General features: G+C 41.2%; 1 protein-coding gene across 10 annotated transcripts in view; it reads right to left on the reverse strand.

The window, feature by feature from the left end:
- The window catches only part of ARVCF (ARVCF delta catenin family member), a 277,932-nt gene that overhangs the window by 102,700 nt on the left and 159,051 nt on the right, over positions 1-16,181 (reverse strand). The gene's annotated exons all lie outside the window — the stretch shown is intronic.

The following is a 16,181-nucleotide window of genomic DNA, read 5'->3' on the forward strand; positions in this document are numbered from 1 at the left end:
GAAGCCAAAAAAGTCAGAGGCCGCTTCATTTGCTGTAAATCTTCCAAATGGAAGAGATTCCAGCAGAAAGACAATTTTCCCCAAGCGCGATGCAGTTACCATGTTATTTCAGCTACTCAAGAGGCTTCACAAATGCCTTTTTTTTCCCCAGTAGTCTGTTTACTTCACACATTCTCTGTTTATTTCCTGACACTGAGCTTACAACCCCTACTTGTACATGGACAGTCCTCACAGACTTGACAGACAGCAGGTAGACTTGCTAAGCCAGCAAACTAGCAATAAACAGTAGAAAGAGAAGGAGAAAAAAAAGGAAAGAGAACGCTTGAATATGTTGGAAAATGCTGAGTGAGAACATTTCATCATCTCTATTTAGCATCTGGATGGTCACTACCATGGGACAACTGTTCAGCTCTCCTAACCACAGGTGTGGAAGGATGTGGATACACTGCAGTGGGCTCAGAGTACAGCCAACAAAACAGCTGAGGATAAGGATCAGAAAGGTCTCTTATCCAGCCCTAAGGTCCAAGCTATTAAGAGAAGATCAAGGGGCGATTTGATTACAAACCAAGTGCCTAAAGGTGTAAAAGAAAGCTGAGAGAAAACCCTTCAGCCTCACAGACAAAGATTTAACAATTCCCAATGTCAGAAAGCTGAGGGCTGACACAACACACACACATTTTAGTTTAACTTTAATCAAGTATCAATTGTGAGTGACGCAAGTAGAAAAAACTTACATGCTAAAAATTTTGCTGACCACTTAACAGGTTGGACCTGGTTTTGTTGTTTTGTTACTTGGGCTTTTTTGTTTGTTTTGTTTTTTTTTAAGAAACATGTTCCTATTTCACCAGAAACCTTAAAACAGAGATGTGCTTGTGTGCATGCACACAACTATTCCTACTTGACTGCTTCAATACCCCAAGGATGTTTCAGTCTAAGAACAAATAATTTTAAACTTGTAAAGGGCTCCCCCAGCAAATTATACTTCAATATAATAAAGAGATTTTTGCCAGCCAGGAAAGGGGCTAATGAAAGTTCCCTGCTCAGCACTGGTTTTGGCTTAAGGAGTCCCCTCGCCTCACACCAGTGAGCAATGGCGAATCCCCTTCTCAACTGGGCCAGCAGTACCTCAAGCCATTTATCCAGGCACTGTCACCTGGAAAATTTATGGGAAACCACTGGGTCCATTTAGTGTATAATAAGAATGCTAAATATCAACAGTCAGGCCATTTAGCAAGGACTGCTATTACAGCACGATGAGCATGAATCTCAGAAAGGAAAAGTCATTTAAGCTAAGGTGGAAGTTGCTTGCCCAGAGGTAAATATCTTCACTAGTAAAGTAAAATAGCTCTCAATTTCTCAGTTAAATGTGTGCCTGGCTGTTTTTCATTTTACATCAGCTCTGGCTAAGTGCTTGCTGGAAATATCCATCTTACTGTTACCATTCCTATTGGCACCGCATATGCAGTCAGCACTTCTGGATTAAGCATTTGAATTGTAAAATCCAACTGCACTTGTCAACCAGCCAATTATTTACATAGTATCTTTTTTATTATTATTTCTGATGTGCTTTTGTTTGGCACTTCATAATGGAATTCAAATATGATAAAGATTAAGACAAGACACAGGCCTAGAGCCAGCAACCTAAGTCACTTACAAACAGGTTCTCAGAGGGCTTTCCAGAGAGCCATTTCCCAATTAAACACACAGAGATAACAACAAGAGATGATACAGGGTGAAATTAAGGGCTTCGTATTAATGAGCATCAGTCAGAAAACTAGCTTCATGCTCTGAATGTTGTACTTCCCTACAGCTGGCAAGGCAAGCTGCAAGATTGCTGTTTCAACCCAGAGATAGGACAGCTGTGTTTTACTCCCTTTCCTCGTTGTGGTTTTCTGCCAGAAAAGGGAATCTTTAATTTTTCCAAAAGAGCCCTGCCAAGCTGAGGCTGAAAATAGGAACTGGTGTGTCAGTAAGCCTCTAGCCAGCTTACTTACATCCTAGCCAGAACTCTTCAAAGTCCCTGGAATTCCCTACATGCACACTGGCAACAGTGACCACCTTGCTTTCATGCAGACCAGCCTCCTGTGCTAGACTTCCTTTGTTATGTGCAGGATATACCATTTTCATCTGTTCTAGCAGAACACGTGGCATCCAGGTAGTCAGCCTTCTCTCCTTTATATGAAAGGAACAGCCTCCGTAAGACCCACTTCCACTACTGAAATTTTGGCAGAAATAAACTGCTTCTTACCATGAAGCTCCTTAAGAGCATTAGAGGAACAAAGTTCTCTGTAAAGCATTAGCAGCCCTTGTATCATCTATACACACACAGCTGTCTTTCTCAGAGTTCAAATGAAGCCGCTTTATTTTTCTTCCAGCTCCTTACAAAGAATCAACAGCCAGTCATCCCACCCACCTTCGTCTGAACAGTTGGACAGACTCAGTAAGTACAAATGTAGCAGCAGCAAGATTTGTACCCTGAGCACAGCACTGGGAACATCCTCAGAAACACACACTAGCAGGGTTAACTTTTCTTTGGGTTTCAGTTTTTGGGTTCACCCTGTTGCTGAGAGAACAGTGCCTTTTAATCCCTTCCCAGAGACCCCAGCAGCACAAAAATATCTGCAAAAAGGTGCTGCTCAGCCTATGAGTCAGGTTTGCTGATCAGGACTAACGCATCATTCATTATATTCTTTACAACAGAAATCCGTTAACACCCCAAAGCTCTACTTGTTAAATCAGAGTACAGCAGTTACCACCACATAAAACGTAAGCACGGAAGATAATCACTTTGGCATAAAGTTGGAAAAGCAACGCTGGGAGCCAGGAGCACACAAGAAAAAGATGGGCAGAAGAGAAATGCATTATAAAATGCACGAACTCTATCCAGGGAGGGGAAAGACAAAGCAATAAAGCATGGCATGGAAAGGGGATGGGGAGTTAAAAATGAGAAAAGACAGAATCCATAAAGGGGAAGAGTAAGTGTGGTAGGAAAGGGGAAGGAGGGGGGAAGTATGAGAGAAATATTTCATCCTGTTAACACTGCTTTAATTCACCATATAAATCTTTTGATGGATAGTAGCTCTCTTCGTGCATGGCAGTATATTAAGGTTCTTTTTTAAGGCTTTCCAAACAATACAGTGTCATTCTTTGGCTTTTTATGTGCTTTGCCTAGACTATGTTTTTTGTCGATAAGCTCTCATTAGCTCCGTATCTTGTACTAGTACTTACCGATAGGGAAGAGATTCTAAAATGCAAGAAACCTGAACAGAAGCCCAGCATTTGATTTTACACAAGTGAACACTCACAAGCAACAGTACAATGTCTTGCTTGTGACCCAGTGATACTTCTATGTATCTTCAAGATGAACTGATTTTTCCCAAACTGCTCCATAGCAGCGTGAGAGTGACTCATTTAGGAAAGAAGAGGAAGGATTTCTTGAGACCTTCCCAGAGAGCACAACTCCAGATGTATCACAACCCATGTCCCACAGCATGAACTCAAGTGCCAGCCACACCACATCCAGCCTCCCAGCACCTGACACATGAGCTGCAGACTGGGGAGTACTGCCCTAAGCCACAAATACTGGGGAAGTGCAGGAACAACACAAGGATGAAGCCAACTTAATAAATCTTGCTTACAAGGGATAAGAGTTTGCATGTCAAGAAGAGCAAATGTACCAATCTAGCTATCTGGATGGAAGACAAAGATATCCATCTAAACGTCAAATTCTGTCAAACACCAGTGAACGCTTCACACCCCACAGGCAGAAAACTAGCCTGATTCTACACTTAATTCAATTATCCATGTCAACAGTGGCCAAACACACCACTATTTACAGCTTCCCTCATTTATCAGTTCACACATGAAGAAATTACATCAATTTCTGAATACGGAATCATCAGCAACTCTGATCACTAAAAAAAAAAAACCAACCAAAAAACCACAAACCACCAAACCCAGGGAAATATTTTTGCCAAGCAGTTTAAAGTGAGCACAGCTCCATTTAGAAAATTAAATGAAACCTAAGGATAACTGTAGCATTCACTTAACAAAAGTCAACAAACGTAACAGGCTCCTAGTATACATCTAAAACATGTTTGGAAACCCAGAAAAGATACCGGTGATAACGTGCTCTGTATAACCTCAGCAGTAGAGGTTACAGCTATTCTTAATCCTAGCTTTGTAAACTTTGTAGACTTAATCCACTGTGCTTTTGGATCCGTAATATTTTGCAAAGCACTGCAGTTCGCTGGCTTATAAACACACGCCACCAGCTCACTGGGTAGAAATATTTCTGCTGACTTCAATGTATCATTTCAGTTGCATTCATCAGGGATTAATAACTTTCCCTGCTAAGGATATAGGCTGCAAGTACTAAGTAGAAAAGGCTATACACGTGTCTGAAAACAACTGGTTTTTATAGGTGATATTGGACTATACCAGTTCAGACATTAAACAGATTCTACTAATGAAAGAGATGGTCCTTCACAAAAAAAATGGAAAGTACATGAACAACCCAGAAGTGACCAAATACTGCACAGCACTACCTAAAGCACCAAATCATGTTCTGAAATAGCAAAGTAATTCCTTATTTATTGACTACTCACTTTTTTATAGGTGTTTTCAGAGCTTTCCTTGAGAAAGGGAAACAACACACAGCAGCTGTTCTATTATCCTAGCTTATATATGACCAGAGATATTAATAAAAGATTCTTTATTCTCAACTAATCCATTTCAAAAAACTGAAACTTTCTGACAAGCTGCTGAAGTAAGTCCTTCTGTAACCCAGATACTCCTGCTCTTTAGAAGACATTTAAACTCTTTCTCCAACCTATCGTGAGCAGCTGTGACTGTACCAAAGTGGCACAACTCTGAAGGTACACTCTGCTGGGGAAGTCAAAACACAAAGCTACTACTGAGGAACAGACCTCCTCATACAGTATTTGTGTCCATCCTCCATTGATTCTGCCAGTCATTTACAAAAGAGGAAAATAGTCAAATTCACAACTAACTTTATCTGCAAGAGAAGGTCAAGCTGTCTCATCATCATGATGTATGGAAAATCCCCAAAGACAAGCTGACAGCAAAAGCCATATAAATACATATGGTGAAGAAGCACTGAAGAGGCACTTCACTATTTCTTCTGTGAAGTTCAATTAGGATATTTAAATCTCAAATCTTTTGGAATTTTTACTGCATTTTAAAGACGTTTTACTGCATTTTAAAGACTGCATTTAATAAAATGGCTTTGTCATCATAAATGCATTTTATATCCATAACTTCTCCAAGAGTAGGCAAGATCAGATAAGCCTCTACTGTCTGCAGACTTTCATGATGAAATTTCTCCATTTTTCACAGATGCACACATACCACAAGAAATAAGATCATTTTTTAATGGAGAACACTTCATGCAATAAGAAGAACCCCAAAATAATGGGAAGCTAACTTAAGCATTTCTGGTTCAGTCCTCTACCAATAAGGTCACATCTTGGAACACTGACAACTCTGAAGTGCTGCCACATTTTGCTATGAAGGTGATTTTCTATCATAGGTTATTTGCATTCCAGTAATAGGCTTCTATCTTTATACTCAGCAGGAAGTAAACCAAATATCAATACAAATCCACATAATTAGTCTAATGGAATTTTACACAGCTAAAAAAAAACCAACCCTTCAGAACAAATCACTGAGTGAATTGCTTCAACCTTACCTTCACACCTGCAGCAACACCACAGCAGAAGAAAACACCAGTGAAATCCACTGCTTATAGCATTAAGCATGATTTTGCAGTTTCAGCACTCAAGTAAGTTCAAATGGTCAGTAGCAAAGTTTTTTTAAGCCATTTCTATCTTGTTATGACTATAAAAGTCTCAGAAGGGAACTAATTTATTGTCAGAATCAGGTAGGGAGACTTTAAGATGTTGAATGTCAACCACCATACAACACAAGCAGTGGTTCACTGTTCTCTCTCTTAGAACTATATGATTTTGATGACAGACCAGTGGCCTATTTAAAAAAAAAAAAAAAAAGATAAATTGAATGGAGGCTTGTAATTCAGCTGAATTACCCTGCACTGTCTATTAACTATCCAGCCTACAATGCTCAAGTCTGTGCAGTACTGCATACAGATGCAAATGAAGCTGTTTCATATTAAGAGGAAAGCACTGGCAATACACCACTCATTCATGCAGCAGCCCCTTACTGCAAATGTACATATATGCTTCAATACATACACCAGCTATATTCAGAGCCAGTTATTCCACATGCACACCCCCAGTGAAATGTGCTCAAAACAAAAACCACAGACTGCTGGGAGCTGGCTGGACTCAACTGAGCAGACCACAGGGCAATGGTGAAAACCAGCATGTGCTGACATCAGTTATATGTAAGAACACTGGTGGCTGAGAGACAGCTTAAGCATTAACTGCAGTCTGCTTTTCTGAAAGCCTGGCAGCAGCAGTCTTGAGGAAGCAGCCCCCAGCCTACCAAGAGAAATAACAAGTGACAATTCAAGAAAGCATATGCACCGTCTGCTCATGCATGCACGCAGTCTTGGGCCAAACAGTGAATGTACTAAAAGGTTTTCCCCAGAGGAAAACTGTTTATTAATTAGTATCTACTGAATTAATTGGTTCCCCATAATCTCTGCTGTGCTTCTAAGACTGCAGCTCTTACCAATACTTCTGAAAGGTGTCAGGTGTGGTGATTGCCCAGAATGTCCACCAGGACACTTCAGTCGATCAAAAACAATAATCCATGTTTTTCTTTTTAACAAATTCAAAGTGTGTCCATCTACGTAGAAATCACAGAAAATGCATTTTAAATCTCTAATCCAAAATCACTTAAAAAAAACCCCAACACATGCTCTTACTTCACACACAAGCATGGCATACAGCAGAAAAATAGAAGGAAGATGCTGATCTGAGGCCATCGACTCATCAACTGGCCCATTACCTGCAGTAATCTAGGTGCTCCTTTCACAATTACTGTTATACTCCTTACACCAGGGTTGGCTACTATTCCTAGTAGCTCGTGGCCACTACTACCAAACTAATCTTTAAATCCACCATCTCCTCTCCTCCTACTCCCTTTCATCGGTGCAGGAGAGGTATTTTTGGATTCTGACTACATCTGGCACAACTCTGTAGAGTGACCTCATTTTTCCAATGTTATCAATCTCACTGAGAGACTTTAATCATCACACGTCAGTGTTAGCTGGCAGGGTCTGCAACTCTGATCATTCCTGGTATGAGGACTCATCCTTCACCTGCCTGTCTAAGCCCATGCTGTAGCAGCAGGATGGAGAGTAGTCCTACCCTACAACCATCCCCATGTAAAACAAGTGCTAGCACAGGTTATGCATTCTCATCTGTGAGGAAAAATTACTTACCAGTTCCTCCTCCACTGCAATGCCACCTCTCCCACATCTCCCGGATGCCCCAACATGGAGCACAGGCCATCAAATCTCTTTGGCAGACTAAGGGAGGATGAGCACCCATCATGGCAGGCTCTCTAGCAGATTCAAAGGTAGTCCAGGTCTCCAATTGCAGCATTCCTTCATGTGCACAATACCCACTTAGTCCAATTCAGAAACTTGAACATCAACAACTGTAATTACCACACTCAGTGGTAAACTCAGACTCCAGCAACAGCATCTGTGAGGCAGGCAAAGATGCCTGCCCCAGCTCCCTTCATCCATGAGGCAAACAAAGATGGCTACATCAGCTCCCTCCATCCATGAGGCAAACAAAGATGGCTGCCTCACCTCCCTTCATCCATGAGGCAAAGATGGCTGCCCCAGTTCCCTTTCAGAAATACTGTAAAAAACAACATCTACTGTAGAAAAATACTGCTGCAACTAAATTACAATGCTATGTTCCAAGTTTTACTACCAATACAACACCACATGGCCTACTGCAAGCTGAACAAGCCCGAGGCCTGGTCCTTTGACCACTGTTTAGACAGAAACTGTTCCAGCAACCCCAGAAAGGTCTTGAGGGCAGTCATAACACCACACTCAAGACCTGAAGAAAATGAAGCTGGAAACAGCCTAGCTGTAGAGCTTCAACAAGACAGTTCCACTGAGGAAATGGCTGAAGGACCCCACAAATGAAACATTTATCAATATACACAGCTGTGATTGTAATGTGTCCAAACCCAGGCTCCTAGGGAGGATGATGCCACAGGGGCAGTCTGGCAGGAAACAGAAGAGGCTGTAGAGGCTTAAAATCACATTCCTAATTCAGAGGCCTTGCTAATAATAATTTCTTGACAAGTACATAATAACGAGAACAAAAGTGAAAGCTGCCTTCAGAGAACAGTATTTGGTGTGAAGCAGGCTGCAAATGAGAGCCAGCAGAACCTGCACTACCTGACTGGCAAACATACTCTCATTTTATACTCGGCATGTGACAAGCAAGACTTGTGAAGTGATCCATATAGAACATTAGTGCACAACGTAGTGATTATGAACACAGCAAATGAAAAAAGGTGGGAAGACTCCTCCTGTAAAGGACACTTGTTACTGAAAAATCTGCAACATGCCACATGGAGCTAGGTAAAGCACTTCATCTTTCTGAGAGATAGCAAATATCTTTAAATTCAGAGTATCTGCCCCATCCAATCATTAAACCCTTTGACATTTCATCCAGGAGGAGGTATTTCTCTTCCACAGGCTAGTAAAAAGCAAGCAACAACAAAAATGATAAATGTTCAGTTTCCAACCACTCTGATAAAGTATAAGCCTACAAAAAGGATTTGAAGAAGCTGTAACCACAGTACCCACAACATCTTGTCACAGTAACACCCTTATGTACAGACTGAGATGCTCCTAGAGGCACCTCTTTGCTCTTCAAGGATTCAGGCTTGAGGGGATCTTTTCCATGCACTTGTTGTGGTTCATTACCCTGCATGCAGATATGGAAGACTTCACAACACATTTGCTGTCCACCTGGAAGACATTAATGAATAATTTCCAAGCAACTCAAATACAGACAGCTCTTGGGATTTCCTGTTTCTCTACCACTTGCTTTGAGAAGAAGAAACCTCATGTAAAATTCAACTAGAGATATTAAAAAATTGCAGTATTTTTCAGTCTCAGCACAAAAGCTGGGGTGTCCAAGGTTTTAATAAAAAAAAAATCCCAGGGATTAGAAGAAATTATTTTGAGCACATGAAGTGCATGCCAGATCAAATGTTGTCTTCTGTCACAAGAGGCAACCATTATACAGCGGACTAATTTGAAAACATTATTTAATTGGATTTTATATAAACCAGACTAGGTGAAAAGATGTGAAGATGTGATTTGTACTGCCAGCTTCAGCCCTAGGAGCACAGACACCGAGATCCATGCTGAAAGAAGCTCTGCATGCAGAGACAATTCAGTTGGTGGTGAAAGGCGCACATCCACCACCAACTCCCCGCCCAGTCCTTTGAAAGATGTCATATTCGTTCTCTCATGTCTGCAGTGCTGCTCAGGGGAACAGTTAAACATAGCCCAAAAGGCAACCGACAACAGCAGCAACACACTCTCACTTCATTAAGCACCAGTTCAGACCCTTACAGACAGCTCTTGCTCTAGAGGTATGTCAGAGAAGCTAACTCAAGGAGGCCACGAGAAGCTAATGCATCTCAACTGCCACAACATGAAAGCATCTGACAAAGGGAGCGGGGGAAACACCAATTAGGGACTGGTGAAAAGGGAAAAAAGCCACAGCTACATTTTAATTTATCTATAAATCCATGGTCTGTGTAGTCAGTGGAACTAAGCCATTCGATTTAGATTCACTTCACCCATCAGTCTCTTGAAAAGGAAAATACCGCTCAGGCTTTTCAAGGCAGAGTTAAAAGAACTTCCTGGAAAGATCTCCCCAGACCAAAAGTGCCAGTGACTTCTTGTGTGAGATATAAATATACCCAAAACTCTCAAAAAGTTTCTGACTCCAACTTTTGCTTTCATAGTTGAGGCTGTCAGATGAATTCTCAATGTCTTTTGTAGTTGTACATTACCTGGAGGCTGAGTACAGGAAAGACAGAGCTACAGCTTCTCAGTGTACCCAGTGCAAATACTTTGTCCTGAAGGAAAAACAATGCTCTTTTGAAATAAAATTAAACCCTTGGTAAAGCAGAGCAATTACTCTGGTGTGAAGCCACTTTTAATAATAACAAAATCCACGCAAGGTCAACTGTAATATAGAAAATTCATACTGCAACAGACTACAGAGACCTGCACAGCTATCCTAACATATTTACCCAAATTCATAGGATTCTTTCCTTTATATTAAGGCTTGCAATAGTAATTCAGGAGAATATTCTGGAAAATCCTTGACAATTTCATATACAGAACAACAAAATGTCAAAGGGGAAAAAATAAATCAGGAAGCAGCTTTATACACTGTACTTAAATTCTTTGTTTCCTGTCTGAAATTTGCCTCCTGATGGAGCAATCCACAATGACAAATGGCCAAAGTGTTTTTCTCATCCAGTTACGATTCCAGATCTCTGAGACGTTCCGGGAACAGTGGGAAGCAACAGTCTTAGCAAAAATAGCTGGATGACCAGGGAATGTGAAGTACCAATGGCTGGACTGTTTTAGTAAGCAAAGGCCAGATGAACACTCACACATACCACGCAAAATAAGACTAGGAAATGAAATTGCCTTGAGCAATCTGATTTATCGTTGCTGAAAAACAATTCACAGCTAGGGATTTACTGATAACCTTCTCTCAGGATAGGCTTTGTATGGCAGCTGGGTTTTGTCTCTCTGATAACACCTTTCAAAAGAAAATCAAACCACACAGAGTATATACAAGGCATCCACACCCTGTACTGTTCTGGACAGTCAACTTCCCCAGCCTTCTTCCCTTTGTTCTTTAAAGGAAAAAATAAGGGGAAAAGATCTTATCTGTGACATACCTTAAAAGTATCAGAAATGTAGTCAGCTTCTGCAGTAATCTGAATCTCTCCTCTGAATCCCCTTGCATTTTCTTACAAAATACAAGAGTCTTGCCCAGATAGGCTGCTCTATTGCAACAGATAAAGAGAAAACCTGCAGAATTGAGGTCAGGGGTTTACATCACTGGTAACTGCTATTCTTTTTCACTGGGAGAGGCAGTGGGCTACATGTCGTGTGTGTAAAAGAATGAAAGCTAAAGCAAACAGCTTGCAAGTCTTGTTAAATTATCTGTACTGAGTAAGAAGCATAAAAGCCACCAACATATCAAGAGACTATTAGACTAGGTTAAGCCAATCTATACTGATCAGGAAGAGACATCAGAATACTGCCAGAAGGCCCAGAAACATTTCCAGTTTAGGATCCAGTCACCAGGTGTGAAGTATTTGGAGTCCTACAATTGACCAGAGGTTACAAGAAGAACCAATGAGTATTCTAGTTCAAGCAACTCTGCTGGGTGACAACTCAGGCCTAAAAACTAGTTGAAGGAAGAGAAAGGGCAGCTCAGAGAACAACAAAAATGCAGACCAGCTTCTGTGTGTATTCTAATAGTACCTGGCATACTGTGTTAGACATTATCTAATGAGTAAGTCATATATCAACACTTGATGAACTGATGATCTCTACTACCGTATCAAAGAGCCTGAGAATTTTCTGACATTTAAGAAAACCAAGAAAGTATTTTCAGAAGTTGCATGTCAGTCTCTGATGTTCTCCCTCTAAAGGAAGCAAACCACTCTGCTGTCTTTCCAGTGAAAGCCACACTGTTTCTGTTCATGTTTATTCGAACACAAAAAAATCCTTCTTGCTAGGGTGCAGCTAATGGTAGAATGAACTACCTCATTGATCTAAATAAAGTCAGCTCTAAAACTTGCAATAACCATTTAAGTGCCTACTTTGTTAATTATTTCACTGTTTAACTAATTCATTATGAGCATCTAAATAATAAGCTTATTCAGCATAAGCTGAGATCAGAGACATTGAAGACACCCACTCAGACTGCCTAACCTTCTGCTCTTTTGAGTTCTGGCCCCTGCAGCCTCACCCAGCAGTTTTATTGGGTTTCTAGCCCCCTTGAGACTGCTCAATTATTCCACAGCTCAATACAGCACAGCTTTGTGAAAGCTTCTTCCATCTCTAACATCAGTCCCTCTATAGCCTTTGTGTGGATTTCTGGGATGGTTACCTCCAATTTTCCCATTTGGTTTCAGGAAAAAAGGTCACCTTCCCGCATCAACAAGGACAACATTCCCCAAGGCAGAAACCATGTGAACTGCTGTTATTCATCCACTTTCCTGTTCCTTACCTGTTGCTTCTGAAGTCATTTTGCATACAGCTGCAACAACAACTGTTAATCTGAAAACTGGGATTTCCATAAACACATAGCAGAGCTCACTTGGGAAACAAGGGCAGCACACCTTTGAGAGGGCATGAGGAACTGCATCTGCACCTCCCACATGCCCTCAATTCTACCCTCCATCCACGCCCTTTCAAAAAAGGCACAGTACATGTGATTTCTTTAAGAAAAATACAAAGTGCATTTCACTTTTCTATGCTTCATTTCAGCTTGGCATTTATATAGCTTAGAAAGTAATTATACCTTTTCTGGCAATTTTAACATATGATTAAGTGCACCTTAAATAGGGGATCTTTCACCTTTCCAGGAGATGGTAATTGAAGTTAGCACACGTACTGGCCTAAGAAGGGTCTATTAGCAGTTCAAACACTGTTCTCGCCCACTCCTGAAGAATGATCTAATCTTCAGGTAGAGTGCAATAGCTGGAGCCTTGGAGAAAGACAAAAACAGAGCAGTAACTACAAGCCTTTTATTGGGTGGACAAGCCCATGACAGCTACACTCCAAGTGGCAAAACACAATGGAACAAATCAAAACAAAGCCCCAGCCATGCCTGAGTTCCTACTAAGGGAGTGGTGTTTTCCTCAAGTATTCCCAAACAGCGGCCAGTGTGGGTGGGTCTGGGGAGTCAAAGCCTTCAGTACAAACTGTTTATTTAAATAACTCCTTTTAATTGCCCTTCCTCACACTGCAGTTCTTAGCCACTGAATCACTTGTGCTCTGAGAAGGGGTGCAAATGTACCACCCTTACTGCAGTTATAGCACAGTAACTCACACCAATCTTTATCTCTGAAATAAAAGCTTCTTAGCTAATAATGAAATTACTAAAAAAGCAGAAAAACAGATTTTCCATTTAGCAATAGTATACAACTGCCAAAGGGGTTACTCTTGACTGTTTACCAAGCACGTCAACTGATGCAGATCATAACTTCCAGCAGGCACTAGAGATGCTAACCTGCAGATTTAACAAAGGTGACAAAACCCGATATTGTAATATTGCCACAAAGATATAACTGTACAAAGTATGCAAGCTTCATAGGAAACCATATACTCTTAGAAATTACAGTAATTTGGGTGTGAGGGAGCAAACCCACTTAAATCTAGTCAAATACTGTTAAGACAACCAGGGCAAATTCACACAGCACACCAAATGCCAATTAAAAACATTAAATGCAAGCTAACCATCTTGATCTGTAAATTTTTGCCTCCCAGCTGCTGTGTAGACACATTATTTAGAGCAGCTGTGTTATTAAAAAATCAGCTCTTATGTACACACACAATTCTATGCAGACCTCTGACCTTGCAGTGAAGGACTTAGCGTATGTTTAGGCCAGCCGAACCTACTTGACTAGTGTCCCAGATTTAGCACCGAGAGGAAAATTCATCTCCAGCAGAACTCTATTAAATGAATGTGGCTTCGAGTTGAGAGCCAAGTCTGGCTCATGCAGCCAATGCACAATTAAGTACCAGGCGAGCAAAATGTTGGAAGGAAGATAAATTTCTCAATTGAATGTTATAAACTAGGATAAATAAACCAGTGCAACAAGGGGCATCTCTGAATTACAACTCCATCAGAGTCAGCCCATAGATTCTCAGCTATTTCACAAAACTGAGAAAAATTGCAATCAATTCCCATCTGCAGATGGGCAGCTGCACACTGAATGCTACACCAGCAGCAGTGATTACAGTCAAGCTCTTCCCTATTGACCCACTCCTGTATCCCAGGAACCATTCTTACCTTTCCAAACCTATTTTTTTTTTTTTTTTCACAAATTTGTGTGATTTACCTTCAGTTTATTTCTTAACATCTCATTTAAAAGATCTTTTAGCAACCTCAAACAGCCCAATTCAGGCCAATACCACAGCAGCTACCCCAAAATGAAAAGCCCAACCTGAACAGGAAGCTTAGAGATGCAAGACACCTTTCCTGAGGAAAGCTCATTTGGCTGTCACCCATACTGGTGTGTCTCAGGCACAGCTCTGCTAAATCCATGTCATCACAGCAGCACAAATAAAGGAACATGGCTTTATCCTAGCAGAAGTAACATCAGAAGAAAACAAAAGGCAGAGGAAAAACACCAACCCCAAATCCAACTGGAAGCCTTTGTGATTTTTTTCTTGACTATTACACTACTCTCCCCCACCTCTGAAGTGTCTCAGGAACTCCCACAAACACATTAAAACACATGTATTTGAAAAGACAGAAGCATACAACAGAGTTTATCCTGGAGGCACAAAACAGAACTGGGTCAGAAAATTGGGTAACATTTGACTTGCTCAGGCCAACACTATCAGGCAAAAAATGAAGTTTGGATTGGATTATGGCCACGCTGGCTTGCAGCAGTTATCTCCTACACAAGCTTCGGTACTAAATGCCTTGAGCAATGACACTATCATGTTCCCCATTTTGAAGAGGATGTGCTTGGTTTCATCCCTTCATTTTCACACACCCACAGTGTTCTTTCTTCACCCACCAGTAAAGAGGAAAAACCTCTCATAACCTTTTTCTGAGCTTAACTAAAGATCACCTGATACCTGCCAACAGAAGCACAAGCAGAGCAGACAAATGCCCTCTTACAGCAGACACTTGAAGCTCCTCTCCTGCAGCACCCAAGTGTGTCCATGCAGGTATTGCCACCTGTGTTACAGCAAGTGCTGAACATGATTGGAGCCTCAAGCTTCCTGCTTCTCTCCATTTAAATCAATCTATTTTGAATACCACAGGTATCTAAACAGAAGATGACTTCCAGAATGGTTAACCCTGCACTGGTTTACCTACTCTAGAATTCTCTGTTGCTAGAAAAAGTCAAGGGGTAATGATTTTCAAGTCTCTTCCTACCCACCATTTCCCTGTAATGGGTTTTCCAGCCCCTCCTTTTTTATATATATACATACATATTAATTTTTTCCCTCCATTTTTCTCTCCCATACAAATAAATGAGGCAAGATTTCCCCCCACACCCCCTAAACTGTTCAGTCAAGGCAGCTGTATAGGAAAAAAGACAGCAGTGGGAGGGGAGCAGAAGTGCATAAACACAGAGGTGAAAGCACAAGGATGGGACCCTGCTGGGAGCCAGCGTAAGAGCTATTAACACCACGCAGTGAAAACCGTGTTTAGACAAACCCCGAGGATACACATCTGGATGGTATTGACAGGAGTAACCTTGCTACAAAGCAGGGACAGCAACGTCTCTCCAATACTGCAGGAGATATCTCAAGCAAACAAAGGCTCTGTTTTCATTCATACTGTGTAACTTGTAATAATTAAACCACCTTCCACAAACACTTTACAACCCACAATCACCACCTTTCTATCCTGAAAAGTTCAAAACCAGCATTAATTTTAAAGGCTACTTATTTTATAGAAGAAGAAACTGAAGCACAGACCATTGACAGATTATCCCCCCTGTGTTTCAGTGCCTCCAGGGATGCTGTGCTTGTGCAACACAATAGTTGCTAGCAAGTAAGTCTCAAGTGCATCAGTGTCTAACAGACTCTGGACTCTCCCATCAAAAAGTAGACTCCAGTTCTTTAGGTTTTCAGCCCAGTGAAGAGTTAGGCTGATAGAGTTACTCTTTTTGTGTAGCAGATTTTGAGAAAAGTCCCACAAATGGAAGGCTGCCTCTGGAACTCATTTATCAGGAATTTCAGCTATGCTCCACACAGATGTTGCGTATCACTGTAGGCTCCCGCTAAAATGCAAAATGCTGCTGGACTCAAATATGAAGGATTAACTCCACAGGACATTAAACTGCAGAACTCCCCTGAATACTGACAGCAATTCCCTCTCATGGCACTGAGAATATACCACCACTAAACAGTGAAACAAGGCAAAAACCACTGCAGTTCTCCGAAGTTCACTGGCATGATTTGT

The sequence above is a fragment of the Neopsephotus bourkii genome, unplaced genomic scaffold, assembly GCF_033783945.1.
Source record: "Neopsephotus bourkii isolate Nb327-2 ecotype Australia unplaced genomic scaffold, CSIRO-AGI_Nbou_v1 NB_1542, whole genome shotgun sequence".
NCBI classification, from domain to species: domain Eukaryota; kingdom Metazoa; phylum Chordata; class Aves; order Psittaciformes; family Psittacidae; genus Neopsephotus; species Neopsephotus bourkii.